This window comes from Bos indicus x Bos taurus, chromosome 16, assembly GCF_003369695.1.
Source record: "Bos indicus x Bos taurus breed Angus x Brahman F1 hybrid chromosome 16, Bos_hybrid_MaternalHap_v2.0, whole genome shotgun sequence".
Classification (NCBI taxonomy): domain Eukaryota; kingdom Metazoa; phylum Chordata; class Mammalia; order Artiodactyla; family Bovidae; genus Bos; species Bos indicus x Bos taurus.
In genome coordinates, this window is record NC_040091.1 from 43,151,409 (window position 1) to 43,165,182 (window position 13,774).

At 49.2% G+C, this 13,774-nt stretch overlaps 1 protein-coding gene across 4 annotated transcripts in view; it reads right to left on the reverse strand.

Annotated features, from left to right (window-relative positions):
- The window catches only part of PIK3CD (phosphatidylinositol-4,5-bisphosphate 3-kinase catalytic subunit delta), a 61,398-nt gene that overhangs the window by 29,079 nt on the left and 18,545 nt on the right, over positions 1 to 13,774 (reverse strand). For 2 of the 4 annotated variants that reach the window (XM_027564979.1, XM_027564976.1), the window contains exon 1: positions 7,073 to 7,186. The exons of 1 other annotated variant lie outside the window; for it this stretch is intronic. The gene's annotated coding sequence lies outside the window, so the exon portion shown is untranslated. Of the gene's footprint in view, positions 1 to 7,072; positions 7,188 to 13,774 lie in introns of those variants that run through there. One more of the 4 variants, XM_027564978.1, reaches the window with a different exon arrangement.

The window sequence follows — 13,774 nt, forward strand, 5'->3', positions numbered from 1 at the left end:
TGGGAGAAATCTCAATAACCTCAGATATGCAGGTGACACCACCCTTATGGCAGAAAGTGAAGAAGAACTAAAGAGCCTCTTGATGAAAGTGAAAGAGGAGAGTGAAAAAGCTGGCTTAAAGTTCAACATTCAGAAAACTAAGACCATGGCATCTGGTCCCATCACTTCATGGCAGATAGATGGGGCAACAGTGGAAACAGTGTCAGACTTTATATTTTGGGGCTCTAAAATCACTGCAGATGGAGACTGCAGCCATGAAATTAAAAGACGCTTACTCTTTGAAAGGAAAGTTATGACCAACCTAGATAGCATATTAAAAAGCAGAGACATTACTTTGCCAACAAAGGTCCATCTAGTCAAAGCTATGGTTTTTCCAATAGTCATGTATGGATGTGAGAGTTGGACTATGAAGAAGGCTGAGCACCAAAGAATTGATGCTTTTGAACTGTGGTGTTGGGGAAGACTCTTGAGAGTCCCTTGGACTTCAAGGAGATCCAACCAGTCCATCCTAAAGGAGATCAGTCCTGAGTGTTCATTGGAAGGACTGATGTTAAAGCTGAAACTCCAGTATTTTGGCCACCTGATGCGAAGAGCTGACTCATTTGAAAAGACCCTGATGCTGGGAAAGATTGAGGGCAGGAGGAGAAGGGGACGACAGAGGTTGAGATGGTTGTGGCATCACTGACTCAATGGACACGAGCTTGGGTAAACTCCAGGAGTTGGTGATGGAGAAGGAGGTCTGGTGTGCTGCAGTCCATAGGGTCACAAAGAGTCAGACATGACTGAGCGACTGAACTGAACTAAACATTGAAAACTGAGGGCTTCCAGGGTGGCTCAGATGGCAAACAATCTGCCTGTGATGCAGGAGACCCAGGTTCAATCCCTGGGTCAGGAAGAAACCCAGAAGAAGGGAATGGCTATCCACTCCAGTATTCTTGCCTGGAAAATTTCATGGACAGAGGAGCCTGGCGGGTTACAGTCCATGGGGCCCCAAAGAGTCAGACATGACTGAGTGACTAACACGTTTGCTTTCATGTTGGAAAAAAAAGAAAATAAAAATGTGAGGCAACTATCAACTCCAGGGAAAACAAAAAGTTGAACAAGAAAAGAAATATAATTTCAGTACACTATGTGTAGAATCATTTCTGATGGCAAAACTGCTGGTATTGCCACTGAGTACTGGGTGCTGCGCTTCCCGGTGGCACAGTGGTAAGGAATGTGCTTGCCGGTGAAGGAGATGCAGGAGACCCAGGTTCAATCCCTGGGTCAGGAAGATCCCCTGGAGGAGGAAATGGCAACCCACTCCAGTATTCTTGCCTGGAAAATTCCATGGACAGAGGAGCCTGGTGAGCTGCAGTCCATGGGGTTGCAAAGAACTGGACACAACTGAGTAACTGAGAATACACTGGGAGCTACTTTGTACCCCTGCCACTTATGTGCCAAGAACTCAAACTTGCAGCCCATCCCTGCTGTCATCACCATAACCATGGATAAAACACACACTTCATCCCTGTCTTCTCTGTCAAAATGTAACATAGATACATCTCATTAATGGTGCCCACATCACAGGTCCAGTCTTGGAAGTGAGTACTTTTCAGTTCCCATGGTGGGGTAGGTTTTTTTTCTCCCCACTGTCAAGACTCAAAGATAACAACTGAAATTCAGAAGGTCATTCGGCGGCTGAGCCAAAGGAGAAACAAGACAACTGCACACTACACCACTTGTTCCTCTTTGTTGATTTCCTCTCTCATTTTAGTGGAGCACATCCTCCAGTAGCTTCCTTGAAAAGGAATACAAAGGGTATGTGTGTGTAAAGTGTTTGAAAATTCACATGTCTGAAAAATGTCTTCATTCTATTATTTTGCTTGAATGGTGATCACAGAATTCTGGATTGAGAGTTAATTTCCCCTGGAAACTTGAAAGAATTACTCCATGTAGCTTCTGATGTTGCTCCCCCAACCTTTTCTGGTGTTACTTTTGTGAAGTCCAATGACATTCTGTTCTCTGATCTTCTGTTTGTGGCTCTTTTTCCCTGTGCTGGCTTTTAGTAACTTCTATCTCTGGAGTTTTGAAAGTTCATGATGCTGTCCCTTAGAACATCTTTTACTTTGATGTAGTGTATCTAATTATCATTGTGCTCAGTGCTACAGAGACTCAATGCAGAAACTCTTTCACTTCCAGATTTTTTTTCCTGGTGTTTATTTAATAACATTTTCTTCTCCATTTCTTCCCCTTGAGCTTCTATGAGATGGATACTGGGCCTCCTAAACTTACTCTCATTTTCTTCTCTTTTCTTTCTTCTTTCCCATCTCTCAAGCCTTTTTGTTCTACTTTCCAGAATTTCCTTGTTCAATCATTCAACTCTATTCTACTGAAATTTCCACTCCTAGTTTTGATATCCAAGAGCTTATTATTATTTTATGAATATACCTTTTTATTTTTTAATATTTATTTCTTTACTTTGGCTGTATCAGGTCTTAGTTGCAGCATGTGGGATCTTTCATTGTGGCACATAGACTCTCTTAGCTGTGGCATGCGGGCTTAGTTGCTCCTCTGCATGTGGGATCTTAGTTCCCTGACCAGGGATCAAACCCACATCTCCTGCGTTGCAAGGCAGATTCCTTTTTTCAAATTTAATAAATTATCTACTGGCTGCACTGCGTCTTTGTTGCTTTGCATGGGCTTTCTCTAGTTGTGGGGAGCAGGGACTACTCTGTTACGGTGCATGGGCCTCTCACTGCGTCTTTGTTGCTTTGCATGGGCTTTCTCTAGTTGTGGGGAGCAGGGACTACTCTGTTACGGTGCATGGGCCTCTCACTGCAGTGGCTTCTCCTGTTATGGAGCACAGGCTCTAGGCACGCGGGCTTCAGTGGCTGCAGCACTCTGGCTTAGTACTTATGGTGCACAGGCTTAGTTGCTCCATGGCCCATGGCATCTTCCTGGACCAGGGATTGAGTCCATGTCCCCTGCATTGACAGGTGGATTCTTAACCACTGTATCACCAGGGAAGTCCCCTAAATATGCCTTTTTAACAACAACCATGTTTATGACTTCAAAATCTCTTTTTCCTGTCAGTTTGGGTCTCTGTCTTTGATGCTAGAGGGCTCATTCAACATGCGATGTACCAGATCTGCCCATTCAAATTTAAGAGTGAGGTACTGAAAGCTGATTGTACAGGCCTAGCTGCTTGGTTAGTATTGGTGTGAAGTGATAAAGGAGTGTTTTTTCATGTGAGGTCCATTTCCTCAGAGAGAAGTTCTTCAAAACCCTGCCTGGAGGATGGGTAGAAGCCAGACAGCCACACTGTGGGAGTAGCGGGAGAGGGTCTCTCTGTTCAGCACACAAACTTTCACTGAATTCTCCTGCTCTCAGTACAGAGCCTCCCTCACCCTCGGCTGCCCTGGTTCAACACTGCCTGTAGGAAAGCAGCTGGTGGGGGAGGACGCTGCCGGCAGCCTGAGAGAGGGGTCTGTGGCTCTAACACAAACTTTCAACTAATATTCCTGCTTCCACCTGCCCCCCGCACCCCATCATCAGGAACACTCTGTACCCCTCATTCTTTAGCCTTTAGTGGGTCCTGTGTACATGTCAGCTCCCCTTCCTCGCAGCTGGGATATTCAACCTTCTAAGCTTTGCTTCTCTCTCACTCCTCTGCTCCCCGTCTTTCAAAAGTTTTGCTCACATCCCTCCTTCTCTATCACCTACTTTTCTGTTTTTCTTAAGGATTTATACCTTTACTCTCATTTTTGCATTCAGTTCTTTTTGTGGAGGTTCATGATCATATCTAACAGTAAATCAAAATCAAGCTTCCAAAGATACACGCAAAGAAGTCTCTCCAGGGGTGGGGTGGGGGAGGATACTCCAATAAGGAAACATGGTTCTTTCAGGTTGGGGTAGAATTATAGCCAAGAGATGTTTGCAATTTCTTTCTGTTTTGTACACTTTCAACAGTAAATAGGTATCCTTTATGAATCAAAAAGTCAGAGGGTTAAAAATCATTATTAAAAGTCATTTTCTGAAATACAGATCAAGATAGTGTAAACAGGTGTGTAGAAGAAACTCCAACTCCTCAACACAGTCTACACAACCCATGGTTTTTGCCTCTGTGCCAGGGAGTCCTGTGGCTCCACAGAAACACCCTGAGCTTTTCAGAGGGTGGCAAGTGTGGGACAGGGTGCTGAGTGGAAGGGGTTCTGGGCAGGTCTCTAGTTGTACCACAGTGGCACTCTTTCATTCTGCTTTATAGGTAAAAATTCTGCTTAATAATTTGATCTTTTTAGAGAGAGCCACACTAATAAAGATGCTTGGAAATTCCCGATGAAGATCTAGAAATGAAGTGAGGGTGGGGGGGAAAGCCCCCAAGGATGACATCATGCTATTACCCTGTGCCCTACCTGAACCATCAGAAATGACAGTGGCTGCTTGAACATCCGTATAAGGAGCTTGGTGCTTATAGTGTACAAACTTGGTGTACAAGAATACACAAGTACACACACAGCTGGCAAATGGGACCAATCTGCGAGCTTGTTAACCACACACAGCCACTCTCAGACACCAAAGGCAGGTGCTCAGCCAAGGTTTGGCCAGTGTCAGTCTTTGGCTTCAGTTTCTTCATTCGCACAATGAAAGGACTAACGTCCCGGAAGTTCCAAGGAGCATCCTCTTATTGTACAGTGACTGCGGACTCCCTAGAGAAACAGAACGTCCCCACCTAAGGACTCCTTGAGAAGCGGTATCAAGTTATGAAAATTCAATCCATTTCCTCCGGAAGAAGGTTTTAATTCTTCTCTGGCCAAATAGGCCTGCCTGGCTCTACCATGAACAAGCAAGTCAAATACCAAATGCTGCAGCCTAAAAATGAGCTCTAGGGCTCCTCAGAGCAAAGCCATCCCTTTCTTCCTGGTCAGCAGCAGACCTTTGCTGGGAAACTGGCAAGGATCTAAGTTCACATCCCCCTTTGTTGGCTCTGAGCACAAATTTGGGTCACTCTCTTCCTGTTAGCATTCTAGTCCTACAGAGAAGCTCTCCTTTGGCTAGATAGTCAGGGAGGGTGGATTCCATTCAAATTCTTAACCTATCTACAAAATAACATCTCTTCTTCCCTCACACACTTGTTTCCTTTGCCTGATCTACCTTTCTGGAATGGTCCAAAAAACCAGCAGCAAAGGTCCCTCTGCCTGACAGGTTAAAGATGCTTTGGAATCAATGAGCATCAATGCACTCTTGCCTGACTCTGAGCTCCTTATCTGTCTGGAAAAAGAAAGAGAGCAAGAAAGACAGAAAGAAAGAGAGGAAGGAAGGAAGAAAGAAAGAGAGAGGGGAGAGAAAGAAGGAAGGAAGGAAGGAAAGTAGAGAAAGAAAAAAGGTAAGAAATCTTTAAAAAGAGAAAGTCTCAGAAACCTTCGGCACATTCCCTTAGAGGACTTCAGCTCAAAAGCAACTCTTTCACCAAGGTTCCCTTTTTGCAAACCAGTCACATTGTGCTTGACGGGCCTTTTTCACCATCTGTGTCAATGCCACCCCCAGCTCTCTTTGGTGGTACTGAAGCAAACCACAGGAACATTTCCAGTGACCGAAGCAGGAATTTATATACATACAGATGATTCAGATCATTTCTAGAGTTGTTTGTTGGTTTTGTTTGGTATTTGAAAGCAAAGTAAGTGATCTGAGTCAAGCCTGGGTTCGAGTTCCATTCAATGGCTGCAAAAAACATGTCTGTGAACTTGAGGTCTCTATTCAACACCCAGATCACATCATAAAGGAGGATTTATCCTTGCTTTGTGGAGATGAAAGGGAATGGTGTGTGGGGAGGGGTTCGCCCACTCACTGCATCTGTGGTACTTCTTTACCCACTGTGGGCGGCTCCTGGAAATAATCTGACCCCAGAGAGCAAAAGATACCTGAGTTCCGAAAGCCCATGCATCTGGATTCCAGCAGCAGGACATGAGGCTTCCCCCTCACTCCCCAGCTGGTTTCTCCTGCCTGGAACCCACTGAGTTCCTGAAGAGCAAGAAACCTAAACCATTGGCTTCTTCTCTATGAGACAAAACGCCCAATTCCAGGAAGCTGTTGGAAAAGATGCCACCCCAAGGTCCAAGCTGGAATTCTCCCTGCTGCCAGCCTAACCCCTGGAAGGATACCCCGTGGACCCTGCTGCAGGGTTCGGATGGTCCCTCCACTCAGCATCCAGGGTAGGATGGTAAGGACTTCCCAGAGCACAGCCACCAGAGAAAGGTGAGATCAGCGACAAGAACTAAGAAAGAAATAACTTGCATCACTGACTAAAAAAGCTAATTAACAAGAGGACAAAAAAACAGCAGCTCAGTCACATGGAAATGAGACTCGATCAGAGCAAAAGCACTTTCAAAACGAGAAAGGACGAAGCAGAAAACGCGATGGAGCAGAGAGAAAGGAGGGTTAGAGAAGGCAAGGAAGGGACTGGTCCTTAGGAATTCAGGTCAGGGAACAGGGAGCCGGGACAGAATTCACAAGAGGGCGGCCAGGGAGGAGGTGCGTTTTTCTCTCTGGCCCTCAACACCGTCCGGGACCTCAGGAGCCGGGTCTGCTGCCCTCTAGCCCTCTGGGTTCAAGGGCAAAGCTTTGGGAGGCATCGCTGCGAACGGACGGAGCGCAGGATGCTCCGTCCCGAATCGGGGGCAGGGGGAGGGGAAGGCGCGCGAGGCTATTGCTCGGTCCCTGACAAGTAAACATCTTGCCCTGAACAGGCGCGCGTCCCCGTCCGGAGCCCGGCGGAGGGCCCTGCTCATTCCCACCAAGGGCGGCAGCGGGACACCCCGGATTCCCGGCCCCCCGGAGGCATCAAAGGGAGGCAATAAAACGGGAAAAGGAGACTATGAACCAGTCCACGCCAGAGAAGCACAACGCGAGCTCGGCCCGCTGCCTCGGCCTCCGCAGCGGGGTCGGGTGCGCCCCGGAACGCGCTCTCCTCCCCCAGCCCCCGCACCCCCGGAACGGGATCGCCCCTCGCGGACAAAGCCCGGCGCTGGGCGGGGTGGGGCGTGACCGGGGGGCACTCGGACCCCGCAGACGCCCGCACAGGTGGGCTCCGTACCGGGTGTTGGTGCCGGGGGCGGAGCCCGGTCTCCCTGGAGACTGTTGCCCAGGGGACGCGGCGGGCGGGTCCCGGAGCGACGGGAGGGCGCGAGCCTCCGGGCGGCGGCGCGGAGCCCGCGGGGGCCTGAGGGCAGGCCCGCGGCGCGGAGCCGGTGAGCGGGGCATCCGCGAGGGGCGCGGCCCTGGGCGGGGCCCGGACAACGGGCGGGCGCGGGCAGGGCCAGGGGGCGGGGCGTCCCGGAGGCGGGGCGGGGCCAGCCGAGGCGCGGGCACCGTCGGCAAATTCTCACAGTCCCAGCTGGGCGAAGCTCTGGAGCGCAGACGTGCGCTCTGCGCCTTGCGGACGCCGCCGCAAATCCTCCCCGAGCCCCGCTGCTCCCCGCGGGCGGGTGGGGCTGCGCCTGGAGCTCGGGGACCCCTGACAGCTTGCGCTCGCTGCCTCCGGCCCCCCTTTCTGCCGGTAACCAGAGGATAGAAAATGCCACCTGCAAAGTGAGCGAGGGAGGGCCGTCCGCCAGACAGCTCGGGTTCCCAGGGAATCATCAGAAAGGGCGGGGCACCGGGCCCGTGTCACTTGTCAGGAGCCTGGGTCACCAGAGTAAACTGGCTCAAATCCAGTGCGCGGACTATTGTCCAGCCGCTGGGCCCCCTTTTCCATCGGAGTTCCTCTCACAAGTCCCATTTAGAAAATAAATGGGTTAACTCGGGACTGTCACGATACATCTATTCATTAAGATGAACTAAGCGTGCAGACAGAGCCTGTCTGAGACAGCGCGGTAATCCCCACGCACTTGGTTCTAGATGCTATCCAGGCATCACCTTGTAAGGTGGGCATTGTTCTCCTTCCAGTTGTAAATAATGCAGAATCTCGGAGGGCAGGGAACCTCACTACCACCCCCCACCACACACACACACTTCCGCACCCAATCCCACAGCCTCTTAGAGCTTTAGGACCACTTTGGATAGGTACCAGGTTCATACAATTCTTGCCCTGCAACGTCCCAGGTCCCCTCGAATGCTCTTTGGAGTTCATCGCCCGGAACTTCAACCTCGGCCACAGTGGAGCGCAAACGGCGGAGGAGAGTGTGAGGTTCAGAGTGACCCCAGCGTGTCCCACCCCTGGGGCGGAAGAAAGCGGCCTGAGCGGCATTCCACCTCCACCGAGGGTTCCAGGTGAGGCGCCCAAGGGAGGCCCGCCTGTCCGAGCCCAAGGAGCCTCCCTCCATCCCAGAGCCTGGGAAAAGGGCAGGAGAAACACTCCAACAGAAGTTCCCTGGAATCTTGAAGAAGCCTGGTATGCGCGGACCAGGCGAACCAGTCCTGGGAAGCCCCGGGGCTCTCGGCGATCTCTGCGTACTGTCCCCAGCACCCCTGTCAGGGCCGTGGGTGAAGAGAAGGGGTTCAGGATAGGAGGATCTCCCTCGGTATCCCGTCACCGGATGTCACACATGCGTACACTCGCATGCACGTTCACACACATACACACACACTCGGGCACAGTTACGTAAACTGACACACAATGATGCGGAAAGTCATATGGTGGTGGTGGTTTAGTCGCTAAGTCGTGTCCCACTCTTTGCGACCCCATGGACTGTAACCCGCCAGACTCCTCTGTCCATGGGACTCTCCAGGCAAGAATACTGGAGTGGGTTGCCATTTCCTTCTCCTTCTTCTACATAAACTGACACACACAATTATGCTCAAAGTCACATAAACCTGTACAAATACTCAGGGACCGAAGGTACACACACAAACACACACTCACATAATTACTGTATGTCAACCCACAATCACACAGCCGCGGAGACCACAGACACACACGCACTAGTGCGCATTCACACTGAACCGCACTCTTTATCCACACAGCGCTGCGAGCTGTGCACTTGGCCGACAATCACTGGAGAGGGCGGAGCCTGGCCGCTGGGTGGGAACAACCCCTCACCCAACCCAGGGCGCCACTGGCAAGCTTCCACCTCCACTCCTGCTCCTCCTTGCAGCCCCAGACAGTACGCTCGTGGATGGGACCTGGACTCACCCCGAGGAGAGAGGCGTTCCCAGTGGGGGCAGGGGCGGAGGTCGGTAGGACCGCCCTTAATGCACAGAATCGGGGTTTCCCAGGATGAAGTATAAGCCTCAGGGTCACACTTGGACTTTGGATGGGCAAACATGCAGGGAGGGGTTCTCTGACAGGCATCCTGACTGGGGAGGGGTAGTATCCCTAACAAGCCTCAACCAGGAAAGGATAATGACCCCCTAAGGCCAGGCAACAGAAGAGATTTTCCAAGTAGCTGACAGGTGTTGGCGGGTCCCATCGGCACCGTGGGTGCCCTTCTCCCTAGGGGCCCTGTGGTGCAGACTTCCTTTCTCTCCAGCCTGGGTTTGATTGAAAGTCAACTTCAAAGCAAGGTCCCCATTAACAATGTTCAAATGAGGGTATTATTTTCCTCTGGAGCCAGGAGAAAAACCCAGGATTCTTTGAAATGGCAAAAGTCACAGAAGTCATCCCGCATGTATTTACAAATGTCCTGGAACTGCACTGACAAATTCTAGAAAGATACAGCATGCAATCAGCTGTTTGGGAGATAATTAAGTGAATTAATACAGACATGTGGAAAGTCTCTAGGACAGTGCCTGGTGTGTGGTATATGAAATGCTCAGACATGTTTTCTCTCACAGAGATCTGCAACCCAGTAATTAGTGGCAGAGAGGGAAGAAAAATCAAAGTGTCCGATCTGGTTCCAAGTTCGGATATATTAACTCCTTTCTGAAATATAAGTGAGGAATTGGCAACCCACTCCAGTATTTTTGCCTGGAGAATCCCCATGGACAGAGGAGGCTGGCAGGTACAGTCCACGGGGTCGCAAGAGTCGGACATGACTTAGCGACTAAACCACCACCACCAGACCACCATAAAGAAATTAGTTAGGTGGATCAATAAGTTAGTTTCACCATTGTTATAAAGAATAAGGAAATTAGAGTCCCACTTCTCTACTACCTATTGCCAAAAGCTGTTGCTGTTGTCGCTCAGTCGAGTCCAACTCTTTGCAACCCCATGGACTGCCGCACACCAGGCTTCCTTGTCCTTGACTAACTCCTGGAGTCTGCCCAAACTCATGTCCACTGAGTCAGTGATGCCATCCAGCCATCTCCTCTTTATAAGTTCCTGAGCTTGCAGCAAGAGATCAGATGAGCCTCTGGTCCCACCTGCAAGAGCCCCTTGTCACATTCAGCAGGCCTGGAAGAGGAAGAGGATTTGCTCCATGAGTCAGTCACTCCTTCTGCGCCCTGTCCTGACATTTCTACGTAAGCTGACTGTGATGAAATGTCAGCTTCTCTCTGCTGCCCACACATATCCCAACCTTCAACCTTCCTGGAATTCTGCTTGTCTCTCCCTTTTCAAACCTGGCCCTCAGCATTGCAAGGGCTCAGAGTATGTCAACCCCAGATATGCCACTTTGGCATATTGATTATTTGACATTAAAAGGAGTTGAGAAACAGCCAGTGCAAAAAGGACACTCTGAACCTTCTTTGTCCCCTAAAACCAGGAAATAAATCTTCCACGTGAAAGGTACCTTCCCTGCACCAAGGGGAAAAAGACATCCCTAAATCACCAGAGGCAGGGAATTTAGGGGCAAGGGGCTTCCTTGACAGGTCAAGTGAAGAATCCACCTGCCAAGGCAGGAGACACAGGAGACGTGGGTTTGATCCCTGGGCTGGGAAGATCCCCTGGAGGAGGAAATGGAAACCCACTCCAGTATTCTTGCCTGGGAAATCCCATGGACAGAGGAGCCTGGTGGGCTACAGTCCAGAGGGTTGCAAAGAGTCAGACATGACTGAGCACGAGCATGGACAGATGGAGGCTGTATAAGCAGACCTTGTTAACTTCTTCACCATCTTACTACCCCTAGCCCAAACCCCTTGTCTTGTCAATTCATAAACTGTCTCTTTGTCTTAAAGGTATAGACAAAGAAATCTGGTGTCTTCTGTGAGTCTCCTGTCTTTGGAGGGGGGGCTTTCGTACATATGTATGTATTTAAATTTGTTTTTCTCCTGTTACTCTTTTTATTACAGGGCAGGTAGGAGGGGTCTCAGCCAGGAACTTAGAAGGGTAGAAGGAAAATTATTTTTCTTTCTCTATAGCATTTTTAGATGTGGTCAGATAAGAAAGCTGAGTAGGAGTACTTCCCTGGTGGCTCAGTGGTAAAGAATTCGCCTGCCAATGCAGGAAACACAGGTTCAATCCCTGGTCCCAGAAGATCCCCCATGCTATGGAGCAACTAAGCCTGTGAGCCACAGGTACTGAGCCCACATGCCCTAGAGCCCATGCTCTGCAACAAGAGAAACCGCTGCAATGTGAAGCCCAAGCACCGCAACTAGAGAGGAGCCCCCAGTCACCATAACTAGAGCAACAAAGACCCAGCACCATAACTAGAGCAACAAAAATAAATAAATAATTTTTGTTTAAAGGGACACAGTTGTATTATATATAAAAAAGAAAGTTGAGTAGGGCTAAGACAAGAAAGGCTATACTAAAAAAAAAAAAAAAAAAGATGAAACTAACAACCAAAAAAAAAAAGTTAAATGCTTGTTTTAAGTTCTATTAGGAAAAACAAGATGATTCTGGAAAATAATCCTCCTCAAAAGGAGGAGACAGTTTCCACAGTTTTGTTTTGTTTTTTAAATTTGTTTATTTATTTACTTTTGGCCGCACCGTGAAGCAGATGGGATCTTAGTTTCTCAACCAGGGACTGGACTCAAGCCCCCTGCAATGGAAGCACCGCGTCTTAACCACCAGCCTGCCAGGGAAGTCCCTCCACGATTATTCACATAATTCCCCCATCCTTCGGTTCCCTTGATCTCTTTACTCTCTAAGCACAAGGAATGAAGGAACGTAATTACAGGAGTGTCTGCCTCCTGCTCTCCTGCCACTTTTACAGATTTTCATTAATCTTTGAGACTCTCACCCCCAGATCACTCAAAAAGTGGTTCATCTGTAGTTAAAAAGCAAAGTTAATTAGAATTTTGAAGCTTGTTTCTTTCTTTTGCCAATTCCCCAAGCTTAGACCAAAAAAGTCTGCCTGAGCTGAGGCTTCCAGAGTCTGTGACCTCGAGGGGAGGGGCATTAAGGGAGGGGAGGCACAGATTTTTAAAAATGATGGTCATGTGTGCAGTGCTCATTCTGACAAGTGTCAACCCAAAAGTGGGCTTTCCAGGTGGCACTAGTGGTAAAGAACCCAGCTGTCAATGCAGGAGACATTAGAGACAAAGGTTCAATTCCTGGGTTGGGAAGATCCCTCAAAGGCGGGCATGGCAACCCACTCCAGTACTCTTGCCTGGAGAATCCCATGGACAGAGGGGCCTGGCGGCCTACAGCCCATAGGATCACAAAGAGTCAGACACGACTGAAGTGACTGAGCACACATGCAACCGAAAGCATTCTTGGTTGCAGGGTCTCCTGGTGAGACGTGGGAGCGCCAGCCCCGGAGTTAGACCAGGATTTGGATGAGTTTCCTGATCTCTCCAGAGCTGTTTCTTTGGTAAAAAGAAGATCCTGCAGGACTTCGCTGGGGGTGCAGTGGATAAGAATCTGCTTGCCAATGCAAGGGACACAGGTTCGATCCCTGGTCTGGGAGAATTCCACTTACCACAGAGCAACTAAGCCCATGCACCACAACTACTGAGCTACACAGCTGAGCTACACAACGACAGGCTCTAGAGCCTGTGCTCCACAACAGAAGAAGCCACCGCAACGAGAAGCCTGCAGGCTGCAACCAAGAGGTACCCCCACTCGCCGCATCTAGAGAAAGCCTGTGCAAACCAACAGAGACCCTGTGCAGCCAAAAACAAAACTAAATAAAAAAGAGGAAGATCTAGCAGACAGTGTCAGCGTGGCAAGTGGAGGTAAGGAGCACTGGGACAGCACAGGTTGAGGGCTTCTGGCCAGGCCTCGCGGTGGGCACCTGGTTATACCCTGTTTTCCACCGTGGTTTCCTGTGAGTCGTAGGTTTCCAATTCTAGCATGTGATTCTTGTGGAAGGACAGGATGTCACAGATTTTTTTATACACTTTAGAGTAGAAAAATTATTCCTCTGTTTGTGGGAAAAGGTCAGTTGTGAATTTTCATTCCGAGAAAATTAGAGTAAGGGGATAAACAGGGTGCCTGGAACAACAGCGGATTGTGTGAATCACACATCAAAGAACATGAAAGACACCCTGGGGACTCAGGAAACTGACCTTCTCGAAGCTTCTTGTGAAAACTCTAGATGCATTTGAGAAGCCGCGAGGGTAAGAAAATTCACCCAAGAGCCAGGGAATTTTTAAAAGTTGGGTCCAAACTTGAAAATGGTAAAATGAATGAATCTGGCAATATTAGACTTTAACATATCTGCAAGGCTGCAGCTTAAGATTGTTTCTTTAAGATAGGGGGCAGAGGGCTTGTGCAAGTCACACAATAAGATCCGCAGCAGTCAGTACTGAGAGATACAGCAGAGGGAACGGCCGCTAATATTTTCTGGCCCATACAACACGCCAGTCATTGTGCTAAATGTTTTCAAATTTACCATGAAGCTTTTAAAACATGGTGGCCAGTCCTCATAGGAAAGGCATCTATTGGTATGTCTTCTTCCCTTAAATCTGGGTCGGGGGGACTTCCCTAGCGGTCCAGAGGTTAAGACTCTGTGCTTTCACTGCAGGGGGGCAC